The sequence below is a fragment of the Rhinopithecus roxellana genome, chromosome 15 (genome assembly GCF_007565055.1).
Source record: "Rhinopithecus roxellana isolate Shanxi Qingling chromosome 15, ASM756505v1, whole genome shotgun sequence".
In the NCBI taxonomy this organism is placed as follows: Eukaryota; Metazoa; Chordata; class Mammalia; order Primates; family Cercopithecidae; genus Rhinopithecus; species Rhinopithecus roxellana.
This window is the reverse complement of record NC_044563.1, coordinates 88,638,698-88,658,383: the sequence shown is the minus strand read 5'-3', so window position 1 is coordinate 88,658,383 and position 19,686 is coordinate 88,638,698. Positions and strand designations below refer to the sequence as shown.

General features: G+C 41.7%; 1 protein-coding gene and 1 pseudogene across 2 annotated transcripts in view; one reads left to right on the top strand and one right to left on the bottom strand.

Annotated features, from left to right (window-relative positions):
* DENND2B (DENN domain containing 2B) overlaps positions 1-19,686 on the top strand; it is a 178,719-nt gene that overhangs the window by 19,102 nt on the left and 139,931 nt on the right. The window contains exon 2 of the mRNA XM_010384848.2: positions 13,963-14,003. The gene's annotated coding sequence lies outside the window, so the exon portion shown is untranslated. The remainder of the gene's footprint in view (positions 1-13,962; positions 14,004-19,686) is intronic.
* On the bottom strand, positions 4,791-5,731 carry LOC104679318 (annotated as a pseudogene). Its single transcript, XR_750316.2, has one exon. The product of XR_750316.2 is annotated as a 60S ribosomal protein L6 pseudogene (transcript).

The window sequence follows — 19,686 nt, the reverse complement described above, 5'->3', positions numbered from 1 at the left end:
TTCTAGAAAAATAGGAAAATAGGAAAAAAATCACCCACAATCCTACCACACAGAGATAATAGTTGTTTACATAGATACCAAAATATATAGGAATACTTTAAAACAAAAAATACATTCACAAAATACTAAATATTTGATCTACTTTAATTTCCTATTATTGTTGTTCAGTTTGTCTCCCCGCCACCACGTATTTAAACATATTGCAGAAAGGCTGTGATGAATATCCTTATGCCCATATTTTAGTGCAGTTCCTTGATGATTTTGGGGATTCCTAGAAGTAAAAGGGATGAACATTTTTAAGGGCTTTTGATGTGCTTAGCCAAATTGCCCTCCAGAAAGTCTTTAACCTGTGTACACTTCCACTAGGGTGAGGGAGAGTGCCTGTTTCCAGCCATTCTTGCCAAACTAAAAAGAAGGAAGTAATCAGTATTTGCAAATCTGATAAGATAAAAATGGTATTGCATTTCTGTTTTAATTTCCATTTCTTGGATTGCTATGGAGCTTGAATATTTTCTCGTATATTTAATGGCCATTTAATTCCTATTTCTTTTATGATTCACATGTTCGTGTATTTATTTTATTTTATTTTTAAATTGACAAAAATTATATATATGGTGTACAATGTGCTGTTTTTATTTATATATATAGAATGACTAAGTCAAGCTCATTAACATAAATTATCTCACATACTTAACGTTTTTTGGGGATGAGAATGCTTAAAATCTATTAGCAATTTTCAAGTATGTGATGTATTGTTATTAACTATAGTTGCCATGATGTACAGTAGATCTCTTGAACTTATTTATTCCTCCTATCTCTCTGAAATTTTGTGTTCTTTGACCAACATCTCCCCAGTCCCTTCATCCCCTAGCCTCTGGTAACCATTTTACCCTCTGTTTCTGTGAGTTCAACTTTTCTAGATTTGGCATGTAAGTGAGATCATGTGGTGTTTCTCTTTCTGTGCCTGGCTTATTTCATTTAACATGGTGTCCTCAGGTTCATCCATGTTGTAGGAAGTGACAAGATTTCCTTCTTTTTTATGGCTGAATAGTATTCCATTGTTTGTATGTAAACCACATTTTCTTTTTTTATTCATCTGCTGATAGACACTCAGGTTGACTCCATATCTTGGCTATTACGAATAATGCTGCAATGAACATGGAAGTGGAGATAGCTCTTTGACATACTGATTTCATATCCTTTGGATATATGCTCAGTAGTGAGATTGCTGGATCATATGATAGTTCTATTTTTAATTTGTTGAGAAACCTCCATGCTGTTTTCCAGGATGACTATACCAATTTATATGCCCATCAGCCTCCACATCCTTTCCAACACTTGTTATCTTTTGTCGTTTTGGTGGTAGCCATTCTAATAGGTGTGAGGTGTTGTCTCATTGTAGTTTTAATTTGCATTTCCCTGATGATTAGTGGTGTTGAACATTTTTTTCACATACCTGTTCGCCATTTGTATGTCTTCTTCTGAAAAATGTCTATTCAGGTCCTTTGTCCATTTTAAATTAAGTTGTTTTCATACTATTGAGTTGATTCCTTATATATTTTGGGTATAATCCCTTAACAGATCAAGCAGTTTTATATTTTATGTAATGCACATTACGAACTTTTAAAATATTAAGAACAACTCATATATACTACGTATGTTTTTCACAGTTTATCTTTTAACTTTGTTTTCCACATACCAAAATTTTTAGTAATTTAATGTAGTGAAGTTTATCAGTCTTTGTTTTTTTTTTTTTTTGAGACTGGGTATCACTGTGTCACCCAAGCCAGAGTGAGGTGGCACGATCACAGCTCACTGCAGCCTTGACCTCCTGGGCTCAAGTGATCCTCCCACCTCAGCCTCCTGAGGAACTGGGACCTTGGGCGCGTGCCACCACACCTGGCTAATTTTTGTATTTTTTCTGGAAACGGAGTTTTGCCATGTTGCCCAGGCTGGTCTTGAACTCCTGGGCTCAAGTGATCCGCTTGCCTTGGCCTCCCAAAGTGTTGGAATTACAGGCATGAGCCACCACACCCAGCCTTATCTGTCCTTTTTTTTTTTTTTTTTATTGAGATCGAGTCTCCCTCTGTCACCCAGGCTGGAGTGGGCGATCTCAGCTCACTGCAACCTCTGCCTCTTGGATTCAAGCAATTCTTCTGCCTCAGCCTCCTGAGTAGCTGGGATTACAGGTGCCTGCCACCACACCCAGATAATTTTTGTATCTTTAGTAGTGATGGGGTTTCACCATGTGGCCACACTGGTCTCAAACTGCTGACCTCAAGTGATTCATCCACCTCGGCTTCCCAAATTGCTGGGATTACAGGTATGAGCCACCATGCCCGGCCTTAGCAGTCTCTCTTTTTTTTTGGAGAGAGTCTCGCTCTGTTGTCCAGGCTGGAATGCAATGGCGTGATCTCCGCTCACTGCAGCCTCCACCTCCTGGGTTCAAGTGATTCTCATGCCTCAGCCTCCTGAGTAGCTGGGATTACAGGCGTCCACCACCACACCCACCTAATTTTTGTATTTTTAGTAGAGACAAGGGTTTTACTATGTTGGTCAGGCTGGTGTTGAACTCCTAATCTCAGATGAGCCACCCGCATTGGCTTCCCAGAGTGTTGGGATTACAGGTGTGAGCCACCGCACCCAGTCTTAATAGTCTTTTAGAGAATATTTTTCCTGTGGTGTCATTCTTGGAAAGGTCTGCCTTCACCGATACTAGATAAATATCTAGTATATATTCTTCTAGCTCTTTTCTGATGCTACTTTTTTTTTTTTTTTTTTTTTTTACATTTAAACCTTTTTGAATTCTGGCACTCTGAATAAAAACAAAAAGATAAAACATTTAAACCTTTAATCAATCTGGAATTTACTCTGTTGTGAAGTAATAATCATTAGTAATAATAGTAATGTATTAATAATCTGTTTGGGTTACTATAAAGGAATACCTGAGGCTGGGTAATTTATAAAGAAAACAGATTTATTTGGCTCGTGGTTCTGCAGGCTATACAAGAAGCATAGTGCCAGCATCCACTTCTGGTGAGGGCTTCAAGAAGCTTCCAATCATAGTGGAAGGCAATGGTGAGCCAGCATGTCATATGGCAAGAGAAGGAACAAGAGAGAGTGGTGGGGTGCGGGGAGTGCCAGGCTCTTTTAAACAACCAGATCTCACATGAACTCATAGAGTGAGAACACACTCCTTACTGCAAGGACAGCACCTAGGCATTCATGAGGGATGCAATCCCATGATCCAAATACCTCCCAGTAGGCCCAACTCCAACATTGAAGGTCACTTTTTCAACTTGAGATTTGGAGAGAACACACATCCAAACCATATGAAATAGCGAATGTTTTTGAGTGTATACTAGATGCCAGGTACTAATCTAAATGCTTTGCATGTACTGACTTGTTTAATTCTTTCAACAACCCTATGATGTAGGTACTGTTATTTTCCCTGTTAGTATCATTATAAATTGACTTGCTGAAGGTTGCCCAGCTAGTAAGCAGCAAAGATAAGATACAGGTTAAGATAGTTGAGTCCCACAGTCCCTGCCTTTATCTACTTTGCTAACTTAATTTTTTCTAAAGAATTGTTCTAATGTCATTTGTTAAGGAATCCATTCTTTCCCCACTGTTTTGAAAATGCCAGCTTTAATCATATGCTAACCAGAACTCTCTGACTGTTCTGGTGCTAGTGCTACACTGTTTTAATTTGTGTAGATTAGGGACTATAGTAGTAGTATCTCTTTTTTTCTCTCGAGGTGGAGTCTTGCTCTGTCGCCCAGGCTGGAGTGCAATGGCTTGATCTCAGGTCACTGCAACCTCTGCCTCCTGGCTTCAAGCAATTCCTGCCTCAGTCTCCCAAGTAACTGGGATTACAGGTGCACACCACCATGCTTGGCTAATTTTTGTATTTTTAGTAGAGACAGGGTTTCACCATGTTGGCCAGGCTGGTTTCAAACTCCTGACCTCAGGTAATCTGCGCGCCTCCGCCTCCCAAAGTGCTGGGATTATAGGCGTGAGCCAATCTGCCCTGCCTGTAGTATTCTCTTCACCTTTGTGTCCCTAGTGCCTAGCAGTGACTCTCTTATTTTAAGTATTCAGTGAATATTTGCAGAATGATGTAACCCCTGGAGGTCCATGGGTAGAATTTGAAGGGTCTGCAACTTGGACAGGAAAAAAAAATGACATAATTTTCATCCATCCCTGATTGAAATTTAATATTTGTTTCTATTATGAATATAGGCAATAAAACACAGTAGTAATGGCAATATCTGTTATTTAGTCACCCATAGAAATCGTGGATATTTGCCTGGATAAACCCTGGGTTAAGAATCTGCTTTACTTTTTTTTTTTCTTGAGGCCATTTTATTTTTGTGTCAAATACCTAAGCAATACCTGATGCTCAGTAGACGCACAATAAATATTAATTTAAAAAACTTCTTATTTCAAAATATGCACAAAAGTCAGGAGAACTGATTCAGTATCTTGGCTATTATGATGATAGCCATTGTTCCAATCTGTATAATGAACTCCATATATTCCTTGTCTGCTTTAAATATTATTAACATTTTGCCAGTCTTATCTATATCCTCCATTCCTGGACATTATATTATTTACCCAATAATATTTCAGGAAGCATATCTGATAAGAACTTTAAAAATCTATAACCACTCTCTCACATTTAACCAAACTAACAATAATTCCTTAATATCATCTGTTATTAGGCCATATTTAAATGTCCTCAGTTGTCTCAATGTTGTCTGGTATTATTATTATTATTATTATTATTATTTTTTTTTTGTAGTTAGCTATTTAATGAGGTTCTTAAGACATTTAGAACACCAATTTGTGAGGATAAATTCCATTCGTCAGGGCAAAAACAGACCGCAGGTAGCCCTGGAGCTGAGGAACAGCTTTGATTTTTGGTAGAATTTGTGAGTCCACAGCTTTCTGATCAATCTTGCACTGCTCTGTAATCTCGTATTTCTCTTTCTCTGTGTCGAAGATCTCACCTTCCTGGTGTCTGGGCTTCCGCAACTTCTTCTTCTTGAAGTAAGCATCAGTAAGATGTTTTGGGATTTTGACATTGCTGATATCGATTTTGGTTGAGGTGGCAATGACAAATTTCTGGTGTGTTCGTCGTAGAGGAACTCGATTGAGGACCAGAGGTCCAGTCACAAGTAACAAGCCACTAGCCAGCTGCTTCAAGAAAACCACCCTCTTGCCCCTGTGGCGTCCAGTGAGGATGATCAGAATGGTCCCGGGGGTAATGCTGGCTCGCAGTTTTCTCACGTGCTGACTGAAGGGTTTTTTGCCGTGGCTCAACAGCTTTCGAGGCACATCTTCAGTAGGATAATATCTAGGCATTTTGCGAAGTTTAACCACCCGGGTACCGCCGTTCTTGTCACCACCAACTGGTTTTGTAAGAGTTGCAAGAACCTTCTCCTTCTTTTTCTTTTCAACCTTGGATTTAGCGGCTGAGTACTTCCTCTTGTACATGGCCTTTCTGGAATACATGGCAGATCGGGAATACCTGCCAATTCCTCTGACAAGGACAGGGTTGCGGCTGCAATGGGGCTTCCCCTTCTTGGGCTTCTTAGCCTTGAGGTTACCCTTTTTCACCTTGCCACCAGCATCAGCCTTCTTGGCTTCGGGTTTCTTCTCTTTAGTATCCGGCTTCTCAACTTTTTCACCCGCCATCTTGCAAGATGGGAAAGAGAACTGGTATTATTTTTTTAAATGGGAAATTGTTGATTTGGGTTATTTGGTCTTATTTGTAAAACTTAAACATTTAAGTCTCATTTAAAGTTGTTCTTGGACATAATTTAAAGTGAGGTATGTGATGGGTAAATTTCTTCGATATGATCAAAGCTCTAAGAGATATTTCTTTTTCACTTGCTCAAAGAGTCTACTCACCTTGTTACATTGGAGGTAAAAATACTTTTTCTGAGAGTTTTATATGCATCTCTGGACTTTAATTGTGTCCTCTGCAAAACTGGAAGAAATTTGGATTTGGGTCTTCTCTGCCTGCTGAGTTTTTTCTTTTTCTTATGCTTAAATTATGAGAATGTCATAGTGGTAGTCTCTGGTTGTCGATTTTGTAAATCTTTTGTATTCAGAGCAAATCCTTCTATTGTTTTTAGATAGCATTTTTTTTATTAAACTTTAAATTACAGATTTGAGGCCATTTTTTCAAAGACTTTCATCATTTGCAGGGTGGTTCTCTGAGCTGCATTCCTTCTTGTGCTTGTCATCTTGTGCATTCTTTGAATCTGTTTCTTTTATTGAAAAATGTATTTTTGATTTTATATCTTTTTCTGATTAGCTTTTTCTGTAGCATCACTTCTGTTTTTATTGCATCCGTCAATTCATTGATTTAGTGTGGACCTTATGTTTCTATTTCTTTTGCAGCCAGCACTTGTGTAGTCTGTTTCATTGCCTTGAGAATCAATATCAGCCATTCTGTAAATTTGATGACAAATATTTATTGAGAGCTTACTGTGAGGAAGGCATTCCATTACAGGGATTAGCTTTACTTTTCTTTTCTACCGTAAGCTTTTTCTTTGACTGCTTATACTCTTTTCCTATGTATTCATTCTTCTCTGTTTACTGATCTTCCTTTCATAGTTTTAAACTATTTTTTTGTATTGTATTTACTGAGATTTGTGACAAGTTCTTTTAAATATACTATTGAGATCCCACTTTAGGTTCATTATAAAAAGTAAAGGAATTGAGGTATTTTGAATTTTGTGATGGCGACTGTAATTAATGATCACCTAATTATAATCCCCCCATTTTAGGAAGTGACTTTGTATAAGGGAAACGAAATTCCAAATTCCCATTTCATTCTTGTTAAGATTAGCTTGAAGGGAGAGCTTCCCATGATGGGAGAATCCTCTCCACTAGGACATGGTTTGTACCATGTGGGCGTATCTCTGGAGAGCTGGCTCACTGGTACTACAGCCTCAGGTAGAGCAGCAGCTGAATGACTGACTCAGGAGAAGTTTCACTGAGTGCTTAGCAAGCGTGAAGCCCTAAGCCAAAGACTATGAAAGACCCGAAAATTCAGAATCCACATGTATATAGTGAACCTTTAATTCTGTAAAAGACATAGACATTTGGGATGAGTGGCAGGAGACAGTGTGTCCATTGGAACTGTGAGCAAGTAGGTGTCCTGCACAGTAAAGCATTGAGGGCTCACCCTGTGGGATAGGAACATGTCTAAGTCACAAGCCTTATCCTCAGAGAGGCCTAAAACACCTACAGCAAAGAGCTAAGGATTAATATCAAAATACAAATGGATCATGGAGCAGCTTAGAAATATTACAGGCTGCCTCTGGTATAAACAGAATGATGAGGGTTTAGAGGTAGAAGAACTGACTATAAGCAGAAGTGTTTAAGGAGGCTGCATGGAGAACAAGGGGCATCATCTTGGCCCTTGGCAGGTTGGCAGGATTTGACTTGGTGAAGAGGAAGACAAAGGGGACTTCCTTTGGGACACAGAAGAGGGAAGCTGTTTTATGAAACCGGGTTCATTTGTTCCCATCTGTAGGTTCTGCCCCCTCCACAAGCAGCCACATCTTGGCTCACTCCTCCCCATCGTGATGACCATGAGCTTTCTCTTGGAGTGTCTGCCCAGTGGGCCCTTCAGCCTGGGTGCTGTTTTGGTTCAGATGATACTGTCTTCCACTTGTCTTCTTCCAAGGATAGGTAGTGCCCTGACCTCTGGGGCCAGCAACCTGTGGGGGGATCTTCCTTCCGATGTCACCAACCTTACCAACTTCTTGAGTATTGATTCCTTCATACCATGCTCAGCCTTCTTCTGGCTCCTTGCTACTTACTCTTTCAGCGTAGACACTGTCCCCTCCCCCTTTCCCTAGACATAGGCTTCCAGGTTGCAATTCCATGAGCGTTCATAATAAGCCTCAGCAGTACACTTTAGGCCTTGCTGTCCTTATGCCCTCTGGCACGTCCTTGTCTGTTGCTCTGTGGACCATGGTCTTTGGTCTAGAAACCATCCCCTGCAGTGGGGAGTGATACACATGGGGACCTTAGAAGGGCTTGTAGGAGCTGAGGCTGTGGGAATAAAGTGTGGGCCCTGACTCTGAAGGGACTTGATTCAGTCCTGAAGGGAAACCGTGTATTTTTGGTTTTTAGACACTCTGTAATTTATTTAATCAGACCTTTATTGAGCACATTTAGGTTATCTTCAGTCTCTTTCTGTTAAAATATAACAGTAATTATCCATGAATAAACATAATTTAATGTTAATTTTGATAATGCCACTGTTTTGATGGGAGAGGCAGATAAGCTAGTAGTCTTCAGACAGGGGATATTTTCTAGATCCTTGACTTTCTGTGTCCCCTTTCCAAAGGCTGATCTGTCTGAGAATACAGTTGCACTCTAGGTGTTTCCTTTCTCAATCACTCTTCTCCCACTTTACAAAAGGAAGACATAGTCATTATTAATCCAGAGTCTTGCTATTTGTGTGCCTGATGTGTGAAAGCCTCCAGATTAACAAGCAAAGGAACAATTAGGACTATTATTAGGAAAGTGAAGGACTGTGAGTAGCAAATCCTTTTCTAAGTCAGATGGTTTCCAATTCTTGCTTTCAACAAAATTGAAGACATTGTCAGTTGGTAGATAATTAAAAATAATTTTTGATTATAGGTCATGACATGATTTTGATTTGTAATTCTAAATATACTGATATTGCTGTATCAAAATTTATTTCACTTCTCCCATTCAAGTACTAACCAGGCCTGATCCTGCTTAGCTTTTGAGATCAGATGAGATGGCACATTCAAGGTAGTATGGCTGTAGACTCTCACTTCTGTTTAGTTATTTATGTGAACAAAGTTTCTTGGTGCTTACCACTATGAAAATGAAAAATTAATGCATTTTGAATAAAATTTTACTTTTTATGTTTAATAATAGTACCAATTTCTAAACCAATTATGTTTTGATTATTTGCATATTAACAATAAAGGTAATGAAAACCCAATCCAGAAGAAGAATTTTCTTTCTTTTTTTTTTTTTTTAACATTTACAGATTATAGCTAGGTGGCTCACACCTGTAATCTCAACACTTTGGAAAGCCGAGGCAGGAGAATCACTTGAGGCCAGTAATTCGAGACCAGCCTGGGCAACAAAGCAAGACTCTGTTCCTACAAAAATAAAAAATAGAAAGAACTAGCTGGGTAATGTGGTGGGCATCTGTAGTTCTAGCTACTTGGGAGGCTGAGGCAGGAGGATTGCTTGAGCTCAGGAGTTTGAGGCTGCAGTGAGCTATGATTACACCACTGCACTCCAGCCTGGGTGACACAGCAAGACCCTGCTGGCTCATGCCTGTAATCCTAGCACTTTGGGAGGCCGAGGTGGGCGGATGACGAGGTCAGGAGATCAAGACCATCCTGGCTAACATGGTGAAACCCCATCTCTACTAAAAATATGAAAAATTAGCCAGGCATGGTGGCAGGTGCCTGTAGTCCCAGCTACTCAGGAGGCTGAGGCAGGAGAATGGCGTGAACCCAGGAGGCGGAGCTTGCAATGAGCCGAGATTATGCCACTGCACTCCAGCCTGGGCAACAGAGCAAGACCCTGCCTCAAAAAATATATGTGTGTGTGTGTGTGTGTGTGTGTGTATGTATATATATATATATATATATAATAAATAGGATAAAAAATTGAGGTTATAATCATAGCAGAATTTAAAAATTTATGCATTTATATGTATATATGTATAATATTAATAGATATATTGCAGAGAAATATAGGTTGATCAATAAAAGATTTTGAAGCATAAATATGAGGATAAAATTCTGAAGAGGAAATAAAAGGAAGAGTTGACAAAAAGGCATAGTATAAAATGTATGTTTTTTAAATAGATGATCCACTATGACATTTAGAGTCCATTGGATCATTTAGATTCATTTAAGAGAGTAATGTTGTATTTAATTACAAATGTAAATATTTATTTACATAAATAACAAGCCTCAGCCTGTTATTAAGATGAGTGACTCTGGCCAGGCATGGCGACTCACGCCTATAATCCCTGCACTTTGGGAGGCTGAGGCGGGCGAATCACATGAGGTCAGGAGTTCAAGGCTAACATAGTGAAACCCCATCTCTACAAAAAATACAAAAATTAGCCAGGTGTGGTGGCACGTGCCTGTAATCCCAGCTACTCAGGAGGCTAAGGCAGGAAAATCACTTGAACCTGGTAGGCGGAGGTTGCAGTGAGCCGAGATCACACCACTGCGCTCCAGCCTGGGCAACAGAGCAAGACTCCATCTCAAAAAAAAGAGAGAGAGAAAAGAAGAGCTACTCTAATTCTGGAGCCAAAATTTGGGATCCTTAGACCAGTACAGGATTTTTTGTCCTGATTTTTGAATTTGCTTACATGAGAAGCCTTTACAGAGTCCTAAACATTAAATCAAACTAAATGTATGTATTTACTAAATCACCCTTACTGTAAAGAATTTAACTATATAAACTCTTTGTGGTCTCAGGAAAGGTAGCACGTGTGACACTTTTCTGGTACAGGGAATTACAGGGAATTCTTTGGCTTTCATGATGTCTCCATCATGAAATAAGTGAAAGACTTGAAATAAGTGCTGTGAGATAAGACTGTGAACAGTCCCGAAAAAAATTGATGACAATTTTTTTCCCATTTGGAACATTTGTTTAGCACAGTGATAGAGACCTGATGTGGTGTTTGCGCAGGGCAGATTGATTGCACTCCAGGAGGAAACCATAAAGGGTTGAGTCGATACCACACAGAAACACGAGGTGGTAGGATGAGCAGTTTTTCCACATTTTAATATTTTCCATGATGACACTGAAAGCCTTGCCCTTAGAGAACCCTGAGCCACCTAATAATTCATAACTCCAGAGTCTTGAGAGGGAGAAATGCAGGTTTATACCATTAAATAGATGTCCTGGGCCTTTCCTAAGAGAGGCTGGAAAGGAATTGAGGGCAGTCATCGGAATGTCACCAGCACAGCAAGGTAAGGGACATTGCATGGCTTTGATTCCTTGGGGAACAATCTCTTATTGATATCAGTATTTCCAGCTCCTGTTTTTAAAAAAATCTCAGAAAAGCCTATCTTTTTTTGGGAGGACAGGAGAGAATCCTGTCAAGGAAGTAATGAGTCAGCACAGGGGACCTACTATGTGCCGTTCACAACTTGATACTTTGATAAACGGATTGTCTCAGACAGGAGGAAATCATGACTCAGATTATGTAAATCACTGAAGATCCAGGATTTGAACCTTTGTTCATTTGATTCCAGATTTCTTTCTACTACTTTGTGACGCCTTCTTGTGCTGAAATCATGGAGAATGGGGGATACTCTGGATTGAATTGGGGAACTCATGGTATCCAGCTACCTGGCCTGAAAACCCAAGTACCCTTGATCTGGAGGTGTTTGGGGAGAGGAAGAATGATGGTTAGAACAGAGGAATCGAGGAGAAAGACACCAGGAGTTGCTCGGACTGTCTCTGTTTCGTGGAAAGGGAATTTTGTGTCACGGCATCTAGTCTGTGGTGGTGGTTTGGAAGAAGTGGGTCCTGAATTCATTTGCTACCAGTTACCCAATGAAGGAAAATGGGAGAAATGTGGCATATGGGATTTTACAAAACACATTTTTTCTTTTATTTTTGAGACATGGCTTTCCTCTGTCACCTAGGCTGGAGTGCAGTGGTACAGTCATAACTCACTGCAGCCTCGACACCCCAGGCTCAAGCAATCCTCCTGCCTCAGCCTCCTGAGTAGCTTGGAATACAGGTGTGTGCCACCATGCCTGGATAATTAAAAAAAATTTTTTTTTGTAGAGATGAGGTCCCATTATGCTGCTCAGGCTGGCCTTGAACTGTCGAGCTCAAGTGATCCTCCAACCTTGGTCTCCCAAAGTGCTGGGATTACAGGCATGAGGCACCTGGCCTCACAAAACACATGTTTTGTTTGTTTGTTTGTTTCTTAACTTGGACCAACACAGGAGAAATTTTAAATTTTTTTAGGGAAAGGTACTAAAAACAAAAACCCCAAACCTATTACCATCTTCACGACATATAAGAAGACACATTTGCAAACCAAAATAATAAGTTAAAAACAAAGAAAATAGGCTAACAAGACAGCAAAGAAAGGACCTACTTATCTATTATATAGTAAGGTTAGATTTAAGATGTTTTGAATCATGAAAAATGACAGCATAAGTTTCTTGATATTTGTCAGTTTGGAAGTTTTTATTTAGTAGTGCAACATTAAGAGAAGTTTGACTGTAGAGCTTGTTTCATGCTTTTTTGTAAAAATCATAGTTACTGTTGGGAGTCCATTTTGACAGATTTTGATGAAAACAGTATCAACAAGCATTGTAATTTCACTCAATATGGAATATTCTGGTAGATGGCAAGAAGGGGAGTGAGAACAGTTCTTAGGCTTTCAGTTCCGTGGCCAGGCCAGGAAGAAAGCCGGAGTAGCAGCTACTGTGTGTGACTGGTGAGGGCTGCAGGAAGGGGCTGCAAGGGCCTGTCTGCCCATGCTTTCTATATGGGGTGGGGCTAGAGGCTGCATAGCACCCTTTTTGCCCATTATGAAACAGGTAGGAGTCTATTTGAGAGGAATGCTGTGGATGGTAAAGACTTTCATCGTGGCCTGGACTGATATTTAGGAGAGTCCCTTTTGTAAAGGCATTATTCTGTTTGGTTCTCCAAAAAGAGATCTACAGGAGAAGGCACAGACAAAGGCCCCATTATTTTCTCCAAGGCAGCTGTTCATTGCGCTGGTGCTGGGAGGGGTGTGGGAAGCTTGCCGGACTCAGGCCTAGGTGCTCAGATGTGGGAGTGGTCCTGCTGTTCAGCCCCATTATTTTCTTCTGAGCCTTTCTTGTGGGGATTTTTTGCAAACTGCATTTTCCTCCAAGCAGCAGAATCTTAGCTTCACCTTTTTTGTGGTCTTGGTGCCCTGGAATTTTGGTGAATGCTGAGTGCCTGGGAACAGAAAAGCCTGAAAGCACCTTGGGAACTCCCCAAGTCCCCTCTCTTTTGTCCAAGAGAGTGCCTACCTCTGCCTTTCCAGGGGCCATGCTGGGGGAAGTGTGTGTGTTGGCCTCTCTGGAGAAGGGCATGCTAGCTTCCCTGGCCTGTTTACATTAGTCTCATCCTCGCTGCCCTTGATTACAAATGAGGCATTGGGCGGGGGATTTCCCTGCTTCCAGGGAGGTCACTCCTTCCTTTTGTCTGTGCTCTCAATTTTTCCACCTGGGGAAGAGCTGCCTTAAAAAAAAAAAAAAAAAAAAAAAAAAAAAAACCAAAACTCCCCTTAGCTTAACTCCTTGTCTCATAGACTGCCCAGTAAGTGGATCAGTTCATAATGAGGAAACAATTCATCTGTCTCCTGAAATTCCCTTCCCCTGTGTTCTCTTAGGCCTTTTCTCATTCTCCTGTCTCTGCTGTAGTTGTCAGCACTCCTTCCTAAGAAAACGAACAGTCTTCCCAGCCCAGAGGCTGGTCTGCTTCTGGGCACTTCTTGAGCTGAGTGTTGATGCAAGGGTTCCTGGACCTTATGAATGTGTGCGCCCTGGCACTTTGAGTAGAATGGAAACCCTGTGAGGTTAAGAGCTCCAGGTTTTTTCCTTCCCTCTTCCCCACTCTGTATGTAATGCCTGTGAGAGGAAGGAGGGCTCACTGGGGAGGGTGACCACTGGTGGCCCAGTTTGCTGATGTGGTCACCTCAGAAGGAGGGAAAACCTGTTGCCCTAAGCATGGGTAAAAAGGTGGCCTCAGACCTCTTTGCTCTTCTGTGGAACCCCCCTGCCCACCTTTTCTTGTTCTGTTGAACAGTCTTGTTATCAGAGCCTCTGATAGAATTGAGGGATCCTATTTGAAGCCTTTTCTTAAAGGTTACTGGAAAGTATAAGTGAATTTTACTTGGTGGTAACAACCTTTCCACTCTTTTCACAGATTTCACACCCTTTGGAGAGTTTCTTTCTTGGATAATTCAGGTAGGTTTTTACGTTTTATTTTTTAAATCAGTGGACCTATTTTGGTACAGTGACTTCTTCAATTCCCCCCAGCAAAGATCCTTGTTTGGGTCCCTTGAATTTCCTCCCAGTTACACTGATGAAGCTCCTGGTTTCCCAGGGCTTCCTTCTCACTCCCACAGATTCCTGTCTACCTTATCATGTCTCAAGCTTTATTTCAGCTTCTATTAGGCCAAATTAGTATCCATTCTCTCTCTCTCTTCCTCCTCTTTTCTTCACTGGAAAGTTAATGTTTTGCCTTTGGGCTTTTCTTTCTAAGCTAGGTTTCAGTTCAGACCTTGGTGCTATTCCTGTGTTATGTTACTTCAGCATACATCTGTGTTGTAGGCCTAAGAGTGGTCAATGCTTCTATGTTGCTATGAGATTTTAGCTCCTTATCCTTTTGATCAAGCTTTGTCTTGGTGAGCACTTTTTGTATCCTTTAAGAATTCCTTTCTCGCCCCAAGATCATGAAGATAGTCCTCCTAAGTTTTCCATAAATGCTTTCCCTCTTAGATAATATTCTCATTTAGACCTACAATCCTATCTTTAGATCTCAACTACTTTTTAAACTCGAATTCCTTTGTTCCCAGCTTGTCCTCAGTTTAGGATTGCATTTTTCCTCTTTTGTTACCCATCTGCTGGCCTTTGCAGTGGTCTCTTCGGTTTCCCTCTGTGCTGTGCCTACCCAACTCCCACAGTTTTCCTCTCTGGCGTAGGTCACAGAGGAAATATTTAGTTAGTCCCTGCCAAACATTCTGGTTGTGTTGTTTTGCTTAAAAAGACATGCAGTAAACTGTTTTGATTCTTGGTCTTAGTGCTGTAGGGCAGATGTTTCTCCTATAACGGAGGTGTTGTGGTCAGTTGGAAGGAGTGGTGGACGTGAGTTCTGAGAATTGGATTCTAATCCCTGCAGTGTTACTAGTTTGTGGTGGGATCTTGTGCAAGGCACATTTATATGTCTGAATTTCCTTTTGTTAGAGGGGACCTTATTTCATGATGAAGAAGATAGGACTCTCTGAGTATGAGATGGGAATCCAAAGAGTAAGCCTGGAAGATCCAGGAGAGACTAGACAGGCAAGAGGCAGAGAACCATTATCGTGAGCATCCTTAGTGGAACTGGAAGGGAATTCAGATGACTCCAAACAGATAAAAGTAATATATGTACTCACTTTGAAAAAGTATAAAACATGGTAAGAAAAACTGATGGAAATTCTCTGACAAGGATCACTTCAGGAGATAACTGCCTATCTATCCCTCTGTGTGCTGCGGGTCCACACCTGTTTGCTGTCACCCTTGGGATGTGGGAGGGTTGGCCTTCTGCAGGTTCAGTTCCAGAATTCTTCCTCCCACCTTCCACCTCCTTCATAAACTCAGGAATATTTGAAACTCAGCCCAGATCTTCACCTGGCTTGGATTTCTCCATCATGTGGAGATTGGTCTTTCGAAGTTGTAGCTTCCAGAGACCTTTGATGTTTGCTAACATGTCCAAGCTCTACATTTATTGATTATTGGTTCTGTACATGGCTATGTTCAAATTCTTGTGTCCTGAGGATGGTATGATTTGGTTCCAGTAAGGAAGGGGAGGGTATTTGGGGGACCCTATCATCAAGAACTAAGAAATAAAGGGAAACGGCTGGGCGCAGTGGCTCACGCCTTTAATCCCAGCCCTTTGGGAGGCTGAGGTGAGCAGATCATGAGGTCAGGAGTTCGAGACCAGCCTGGTCAACAGAGTGACACCCCATCTCTACTAAAATTACAAAAATTAGCCAGGCATGGTGGCAGGCGCCTGTAGTCCCAGCTACTCGGGAGGCTGAGGCAGGAGAATCACTTGTACCTGGGAGGTGGAGGTTGTGGTGAGCCCAGATTGCGCCACTGCACTCCAGCCTGGGCAACAGAGCGAGACTCCATCTCAAAAAGAAAAAGAAATAAAGGGAAACAACTGAGTAGGTGCCCTTTTGGTGTTCCTGAGAGGCAGGCCTTTGAAGAAGAAATAAAATGGTTTGACTTCTGTCTAATCCCCAGCCCTCCTCCCCAAATACAAATACTCAAATAGGCAGAGCTACATTTCTTCCTTATCCCTGTACCCTTCTGAAATGACTGAGATTTAATCAGATCTTGCATAGTTTAGACTTTTTTGTTGTTGTTCCAGTGAAAGATTTGCATTGGCTTCTTCTAGTACAGAATGAGTTGGACAAAGACAATCTCCAAAGTATTTTGCTGCTCTATGGTCCTTTGTAAAGCAGAAATTCTCCTAAAGAAGTACTGAGGGCCGGACACGGTGGCCCATGCCTGTAATCCCAGCACTTTGGGAGGCTAAGGTGGACAGATCACTTGATCCCAGGAGTTCGAGACCAGCCTGGACAACATGGTGAAACCCCAGCTCTGTAAGAAATGTAAAAATTAGCCAGGTTTGGTGGTGTGTGCCTATAGTCCCATCCAATGGGGAGGCTGAAGTGGGAGGATCACCTGAGCCCTGGGAGGACCACCTGAGCCCAGGGAGGTCGAGATTGCAGTGAGCCAAGATTGTGCCACTGCACTCCAGCCTGGGTGACAGAGTGAGACCCTGTCTCAAAAACAACAGCAAAGTAGCCAGGCGCGGTGGCTCACACCTGGTAATCCAGCACTTTGGGAGGCCGAGGTGGGTGGATCATGAGGTCAGGAGTTTGAGACCAGGCTGGCCAACATGGTGAAACTTCATCTCTACTACAAATACAAAAATTAGCCAGGTATGGTGTCGCATGCCTGTAATCCCAGCTACTTGGGAGGCTGAGACAGGAAAATTGTTTGAACCCAGGAGGTGGAGATTGCAGTGAACCGAGATTGCACCACTGCACTCCAGCCTGGGCAACGGAGCAAGACTCCGTCTGAGAAAAAAAAAAAAAAAAGAAGTACAGAAGGATGCTTGTCTTTTCAGGGTTAGCAATGAGGATGAGGATCCATGCTCACCGTTGCTGTGCCCAACCCTGGGAGGCTCTCGGGCTGCTGAAACTTGCTAGAGAAAGTTATGGAGCTAAGTAGAATAGTTCTGGGCAGAAGAGCTCCGTAATTGATTCCGTATGCTTTCAAGTAGGAGTTCTCTGTTATTTTGCAATTCTTTATTTATCTTTGAGCCCCTGTGATACTCACCATGGTTTTTTTTTTGTTGTTGTTGTTGTTGGTTTTTTTTTTTTTTTTTTTTTTTTTTTGAGACAGAGGCTGCTCTGTTGCCCAGGCTGGAGTGCAGTAACGTGATCTTGGCTCACTGCAAGCTCCACCTCCCGGGTTCACACCATTCTCCTGTTTCAGCCTCCCGAGTAGCTGGGACTACAGGTTCCCAGCTAATTTTTGTATTTTTACTAGAGACGGGGCTTCACGGTGTTAGCCAGGCTGGTCTCCAAATCCTGATCTCCTGATCCGCCAACCTTGGCCTCCCAAAGTGCTGCGATTACAGGCATGAGCCACCGCGCCCAGCCCTATATTCACCATGTTTTTATGTATTCTATAAGCCCTAACTCCATTGTGACCTGCATCCCTGATGAGGATGCCTCCTACTTTCCTGAGACTGTTAGAGCTAGGTGACATAGAACTCTGGGGTAGTTTCTTTTCTTTAGATAGATCGGTACTCCCAGCCAGCCAGCTCGGGAGAATAGGCAGTGAGCATTCCCCATAGGCTCTGTAGACGTGTTCCTTATGAATGTCAACAATGTCTGGTTGAACTAATAGTTTGATCTGGGGCTGGATAAGAGTTGTGAGCCTATGTCTGGCATTTGGTATTTTCCCCCATTCTTTGATCTTCAGTTGTCCTAGGCAGGTGACCCAACTGGTGTCTGTCACATAATATCCAGTGTGTCCTCCCTGGCACTCCAATTCTCAGTACTCACGAACCGGTTGGCTTCTGTATCTCTCACCAATCACAGGTAATTGAGGTCTCCCTCAGGTAAGTGTTCTTCAGATCCTACTCACATCCTCTTTAATCCTCATCTTTCCTTCTCTTTCTGTACTTACGATTTTGCTTAATTGCCTCAGGAAACACCCTCCTTCTCCCCTTTCCTCTTTGCCTGTGGGATAAAAGCTAGCTTTGATGATAGCTGGTAAAATTGTGAAACCAAGAATACTTCTGAAAGGACAGTCAGACATTTGGGAATGAAAGTAGATGGTTTGAAGAATCAGTGCCATCACTATTGTTCTTGAGAATGCTTTTAAAAATCCTTCCAGATATTCATCTTTTAATTAACCTGTCCTTCTTCCAGGACCACAATTTGAAATATGTAAAAATTATTTATTTATTTTTTGAGTCAGAGTCTTGCTGTGTTACCCAGGTTAGAGTGTGGTGACACGATCTCAGCTCACTGCAACCTCCGCTTCTGGGCTCAAGCAATTCTCCCACCTTAGCCTCCCAAGTAGCTGGGACCACAGGCACGTACCACCACGCCCAACTAATTTTTGTTTTTTTGTAGAGATGGGTTTTGCCATGTTGCCCAGACTGGTCTTGAACTCCTGGGCTCAATTGATTCACCCACCTCAGCCTCCCAAAGTGCTGGGGTTATAAGTGTGAGCCACTGTGCCTGGCCAAAAATGATTTAATTTTATTCCTCTTACGTTTTGTTTTATTGCTAGTATTTACAGAGGTATTGTTTTGTGTCTTTATTATGTATAAACAGTATTTCAGCCATGTTGTTCATTAATGAGCTTGTCTGCACATCTGGCTACCATATCTCGTGTTGTTTCTGTGGAAAACTATCTTCAACCTGTAAAGGGCGACTGCCTGAGAAAGGAGCTTTTAGTGAAAACACAGTCTGTTCACCCTCTGGCCCCTGCTGGTGATGTTGCTCTAGAAGAGACTGACTCTATTCTCATCATATGAAGAGGAAGAAAAGTGCTTCCAAGGGCTGTCCGGAGCTAGGTCAGGAAAGCTAGGTCTGTTCTCTTTAGTCTCTACGCTAGAGGAGCTGGAATGTGCCATGCCTAGCTTTGCCTAAGCTCTTTTCTTTTTTGCACTATGTATCACACTGGGAAAGACTTGAGCTTAACACCCAATGAAGTGTTCCACCACTTTGAAAATCATGATGTAATTATGACAGGATCACATTCTTTAAACATACTGTTTAGTGGGGTTAGTGGAATTGTCTCCTCTGATTTTTGACGAGGAAATAATACATTCTTGTTGCGATGCTGTATCAGGTCTTCGGATGGAAAGCGTCTAATTTAAAGCTCCGGACCTTTCCTGTAGAATGCATATGCTGCTAATCTACGAAAACTACGAAAACTGAAGAGGTCCCAGTGCACTGTGTGTAAACTGCAGCATCTCCTTGTGGAATGAACAGTTCAGGAAAATGGAATGACTTTCCAAACTCTACTAGGTTCCAGGTGACTGAAAATTTCCCGTGAGGGTGGGAAAGCTTATCCAGATGTTCTTGCTTGGGGATCAGTGTGTGTCATCCCATTCCAAAGAAGTACAGTCACAGCTGATTTTATCTTTGTCCTTTCTGTGGTGCCCAGGGATGCTCTTTTTGAGTTCATCTTTGGTCTTGTCTCTCTGAGAAAAGCAGCATGCATTTTGATCTAGGTTTAAACAGTTAAAATCTGTGGCCACAGGGTAAGGTGAAACTAATGGCTCTAAGTAGCCAACTTTTTACCTTTGCTTCATTGGCACCAGGCTGTGAGTAACTGAACTAACCAGCTG